Consider the following 6000-nt stretch of genomic DNA (forward strand, 5'->3'; position numbering starts at 1 on the left):
CTTTCAGCATTCGCGACCCAATTTTCTGTCACAATTTTCATCATGCTCCCTCTTTTCTCTCATACTATAACTGTATATATGGTGTTGCGAAATAGCATAAACAAACTTATTCTTGGTGATTGGTAAGGTTTGTAGCTCTATAGCTTCAGCACACACACACACACACACACACACACACACACACACACACACACACGAGTATATAATTTTGATACTGAAGCTACAGAGATAGAAATCTTAGCAGTCACCAAGAATAAGTAAATTTATTGCTATTTGCAACACCGATCAGCTACAAAACCAGAATCGGTGACCCTGTACTGCTCTCCGTCTGACAGATGTCGCGTGAAAATGCCACCGAAGGCCTTACCGCTGCCGAAGGGAGAGTCTTCATAGACTTCATGGAAAGTAGTGAAATCGAAGGATAATTTAGTAAAAATGGCTCTGAGCACTATGGGACTTAACATCTATGGTCATCAGTCCCCTAGAACTTAGAACTACTTAAACCTAACTAACCTAAGGACATCACACAACACCCAGCCATCACGAGGCGTGGGAAGCGAGAACGCTACCGCACGACCACGAGATGCGGGCGATAATTTAGTAATAAATCATACTTTGAATTTTGGTGAGGGGTGGGCTGATGAGTTTCCTACTCTGAAAACAAGAGCAATTCGTAGGTTATTCTCATTTTCAACATCCTACCTCTGCTAAAAAGGATTTTCTCAACTCAGAGTGTGTTTGTCTTATATTAAACCCTCCTTCGAAAATATTTGCTCTGCAAGCCAGGCACAAGGGAGTCACTAATAATTGCAAAACCTTTTTTTATTTTAGTACTGATAATTTAAGTCTACGGCCTTGCCGCAGTGGTAACACCGGTTCCCGTCAGATCACCGAAGTTAAGCACTGTCGGGCGGGGCTAGCACTTGGATGGGTGACCATCCAGTCTGCCGAGCGCTGTTGGCAAGCAGGATGCACTCAGACCTTGTGAGGCTAACTGAGGAGCTGCTTGATTGAGAAGTAGCGGCTCCGCTCTCGGGAAACTGACATACGACCGGGAGAACGGTGTGCTGACCACACGCCCCTCCATATCCGCATCCAGTGACGCCTGTGGGCTGAGAATGACACGGCGGACGGTCGGTTCCGTTGGGCCTTCATGGCCTGTTCGGGGGGAGTTTAGTTTTTCTTACCGATAATTATTAAGTGCATCGTGTACTTCTGGTACAAGCCTACCTATAAGTGCACTATATCAGTGTAAATGTGAATTTTAATTTTTTGTGATTTCATAATGTAATTGGCCTAGCTTTGTTTTAGTAAATTAATCGATTTATGAATTCATATTTTTTCTTTTCAATAAGCTCGCATCCCCCATTTAGTGCTATCACGCTCTCCCGGGGGGGGGGGGGAGGGGGGGGGGCACACGTTGAGAATCGTTTATGTAGGCTGAATATGACACTGGTTTGTTGTTGTTTTGCGTTGCGGTCATCTTTATCCCACTACGGAGGCTACAGGATCGCGGCGGGGCCGACGTGAGATACGGAGCGACCTTGTGACGTCACTGTAGTCGCCTCGAGGCCCACGTACGTGACAGCGCAGATCTTACGAGCGCCAGCATCCGTCTCCGGCGTAGAACAAGTAACTACTTCAGACGAGTTTAATGATTCTTAACTGCGCGATTAAATGCATGCAAGCTCTCGATAGCAGAAGACAAAGTTGAAATTTTTAATGGGTACCGTGTCACTGATATGTTGATTTCCACTGGGCCTTCCACTGTTCCGAGCTTTCGCGAAGTGTGGCGGACAAGACTACTAGTGTGACGTCACTGGTTTCGTTGCAGCGCCCGTAGTTCTCATGGGGGCCGAGTTACCTTGTCCTCTGTACTTCGCGAACGCTCGGCTCTGTGCAGGGCCCACTGCGAATCAGTATGTCAATGAAATGGCACTCACTACAGGTCTCAACTTTGTCTTGTGCTATCGAGAGCTTGCGCGCATTTAAATGTGCAGTTAAGAATTATTAAATTCGTTTGAAATAGCTGATACGTGTTACAAACCGGACGCAAGGGGAAGGACCAGGCCCCTTTCCTTTTTTCTTTTATCAATCGTTTATTACATCAGAGAAATACACATTTTAAGACAAAATTTAACTACGTGAAATATTGCTCCCATTAAAGGTTAACATAAGCAGTGACAAAACTTAGTTGTCTTAAGGGTTTCTGCTGGCAACAAATTTTAAGGAGGCAATGTAAGGTTTATAGCATTTCAGCTCAAACACGTAGCTAGTGATTGAATCACGACACAGACACTTCAACACTTTCGGTAACAAATAAATAGCGTGAATTTGTACTCACAGTCACCAACTAATCAACATCCTTGCCATTGAATAAGCAGTAGGCCATTTGGAACGAATTAGCAACACCCCGCAACTAGCGGAGTTAATACCAACCGTCTTTAAATGTCTTGCTCCCCATTAAATAAAGAAACTTACAGTAATTAAATGAATAACAAATCAAACACACTACGCTCCACTCAAACACTTTAGTGGAAGCCAAGCCAAAATGAAGATTACATTAACTGACTAGCACTGAAGTCACACTAAAGCTAATCTCTGTGTTCCCAGACACTCATGGGGCAAAGTTATAGAAGAGAAGGTTTTGAAGGAAGCACATTAGTAAAACCGTTAGTGGAGCTAACTCGTGCCACCGAAAATTAAGGTACTTGAACGGGGCACAGGATGGTATACAAAGGGGTTGCCTTAGTGCTATACTGCGCTCCAAAATATTAATTCAAATGGTCAGCTGAAAATTAAGTACACATAAACCAGCATTAATTAACTAGGAGTGACACCAGGTCGCTCGAAGGGATGACAACACTTAATTGAAAAGAAAATGCCGGAAGCGGCAGTACCATCAAACACCTTCTCCGAGTTCTAACCAGGAGTCACTTCCCGCTATACAAGTTAACATTTAACCAAGCACAAGGAAGGAACCCCAAAGAGAAAGTTCAAATAAAACCCCCAAAAGATTATAAAGGACATGGAACCACAACTATTTAAATTTAAAAGAATTAGCTCTCCCCAAAGGCAGTGTAAGAGGCCACCAAAATTGGTTACAAAAGGTCTTATACATTTGCTCCTTTTCTTTAAAGAAACAGAAGGCTGCTTCACTTCTGCTGGTTTCTGCTGGACGTCCGGTATGGCTCGTGTAGGATACACCAGACAGCAACCCAAGCTAGGCGGTCGCAAGGCACGGCGAGCAAAACCAGGAGAGCAGACAGGCAGGCAGCCAACACACATCCTCCATGCTGAACCGAGAGACCGCGTACAACCAACTCCACCTATACGTGGTTGCTTCCCGCCTCATAACCTCGCGGCGTCTCAGCAGGTAGCCCGAGCAAGCGTCAACTGCCACTCGCCCCGCGAATGCGGAAAACAACAAGCCAAGCAAACATAAGAAACATCGAAGGATCGAGAATGGACATCCAAGAGACTGGCGCGCCAGTAACGAGCCACGGCTCAGTAGCTACCCACTCTCTTCCGGAGACGTCTGCTGGCACTCGTGTAAGACCAGTGGTGTTACGCGCTGTGAGTATGCGCCCTGGGCTTCCTTATAACTGCGGGATCAGGGCACGTGACGTGGCTTGGCGCAGGGGGTCGTGGCCCTGGACCGTTTCGGTGTGTGCCTGCTGCGCGTATTGGCGCCGCCGGCTGTCGTAGCGAATTTACTCTCGCTCTCTAAGTCGAGAGAGCAGGTAGTGGGTAGTAACAGGCGGTGGCGTTCTCGGTGTTGCAGGCGCATGGCATGAGCGCGGCGCGGTAACCATGGCGGGCGCAGGACGGCGCCTGAGCGAGATCGCGCGCTAGCGATGGAGCTGTTCCGCGGGGCGGCGGGCCCGGACGGCGCGCTGCCCTCGGCGTCGGCGGCGGCGGCGGCCGCGGCGGCGGTGGCGGTGGGCGCGCTGCCGGGCCACGCGTCGCCCGCCTCCGTGTCGGACGCGCTCGTCGTCAAGACGGAGCCGCGGGAGGCGGGCTCGCTGTTCGCCGCCATCAGCTCGCCGGGCGCGGGGCCCGGCCCGGGCCCGGGGCCGGCCAAGCGGGCGCGCCTCGACAGCGACTGGCTGTCGTCGCCTGGCAGCAACGCGGCGCCCTCGCCGCCCCCGCACCCCCTGTTCGGCGGCGCCGCCTCCGCGGGCGCGACCGCCGCGCTCCCCAACGGCTACGCCTCGCCCCTCTCCTCTGGCGGCAGCTACGACCCCTACAGTCCGGGCGGCAAAATCGGTGAGTACTGCACTCTGCACCCACAGCAGACCGCTTTCAGTTCTCATATATGCTCTGCAGATGATAAAGAAATTGAAGAAATGTATGATGAGATAAAAGAAATTATTCAGGTAGTGAAGGGAGACGAAAATTTAATAGTCATGGGTGACTGGAATTCGAGAATAGGAAAAGGGAGAGAAGGAAACATACGTAGTAGGAGAATATGGATTCGGGCTAAGAAATGAAAGAGGGAGCCGCCTGTTAGAGTTTTGCACAGAGCATAACTTAATCATAGCTAACACTTGGTTCAAGAATCATGAAAGAAGGTTGTATACATGGAAGAATCCTGGAGATACTAGAAGGTGTCAGATAGATTATAATGGTAAGACAGAGATTTAGGAACCATGTTTTAAATTGTAAGACATTTCCAGGGGCAGATGTGGACTCTGACCACAATCTACTGGTTATGAACTGTAGATTAAAACTGAAGAAACTGCAAAAAGGTGGGAATTTAAGGAGATGGGACCCGGATAAACTGAAAGAACCAGAGGATGTACAGAGTTTCAGGGAGAGCATAAGGGAACAATTGATAGGAATGGGGGAAAGAAATACAGTAGAAGAAGAATGGGTAGCTCTGAGGGACGAAATAGTGAAGGCAGCAGACGATCAAGTAGGTAAAAAGACGAGGGCTAGTAGAACTCCTTGGGTAACAGAAGAAATATTGAACTTAATTGATGAAAGGAGAAAATATAAAAATGCAGTAAATGAAGCAGGCAAAAAGGAATACAGACGTCTCAAAAATGAGATCGACAGGAAGTGCAAAATGGCTAAGCAGGGATGGCTTGAGGACAAATGCAAGGATGTAGAGGCTTATCTCACTAGGGGTAAGATAGATACTGCCTACAGGAAAATTAAAGAGACCTTTGTAGAAAAGAGAGGCACTTGTATGAATATCAACAGCTCAGATGGCAACCCAGTTCTAAGCAAAGAAGGGAAAGCAGAGGGGTGGAAGGAGTATATAGAGGGTCTATATAAGGGCGATGTACTTGAGGACAATATTATGGAAATGGAAGAGGATGTAGATGAAAATGAAATGGGAGATACGATACTGCGTGAAGAGTTTGACAGAATACTGAAAGACCTGAGTCGAAACAAGACCCCGGGAGTAGACAACATTCCATTAGAACTACTGATGGCCTTGGGAGAGCCAGTCCTGACAAAACTCTAGCATCTGGTGAGCAAGATGTATGAGACAGGCGAAATACCCTCAGACTTCAAGAAGAATATAATAATTCCGATCCCAAAGAAAGCAGATGCTCACAGATGTGAAAATTACCGAACTATCAGTTTAATAAGTCACGGCTGCAAAATACTAAGGCGAATTCTTTACAGACGAATGGAAAAACTGGTAGAACGGACCTCGGGGAAGATCAGTTTGGATTCCGTAGAAATATTGGAACACGTAAGGCAATACTGACCCTACGACTTATCTTAGAAGCTAGATTATGGAAAGGCAAACCTACGTTTCGAGCATTTGTAGACTTAGAGAAAGTTAGACAATGTTGACTGGAATACTCTGTTTCAAATTCTAAAGGTGGCAGGGGTAAAATACAGGGAGCGAAAGGCTATTTACAATTTGTACAGAAACCAGATGGCAGTTATAAGAGTCGAGGAGCATGAAAGGGAGGCAGTGGTTGGGAAGGGAGTGAGACAGGGTTGTAGCCTCTCCCCGATGTTATTCAATCTGTATAT

At 47.4% G+C, this 6000-nt stretch overlaps 1 long non-coding RNA gene and 1 pseudogene across 1 annotated transcript in view; both read left to right on the forward strand.

Annotated features, from left to right (window-relative positions):
- LOC126253096 (uncharacterized) overlaps window positions 1-3922 on the forward strand; it is a 1024558-nt gene extending 1020636 nt beyond the window's left edge. The window contains exon 3 of the long non-coding RNA XR_007545902.1: window positions 3785-3922. This is a non-coding gene — a long non-coding RNA (uncharacterized LOC126253096). The remainder of the gene's footprint in view (window positions 1-3784) is intronic.
- On the forward strand, window positions 846-963 carry LOC126254147 (5S ribosomal RNA; annotated as a pseudogene).
- Window positions 3923-6000: the final 2078 nt, after the last annotated feature.

The sequence above is a fragment of the Schistocerca nitens genome, chromosome 4 (assembly GCF_023898315.1).
Source record: "Schistocerca nitens isolate TAMUIC-IGC-003100 chromosome 4, iqSchNite1.1, whole genome shotgun sequence".
NCBI lineage: Eukaryota > Metazoa > Arthropoda > Insecta > Orthoptera > Acrididae > Schistocerca > Schistocerca nitens.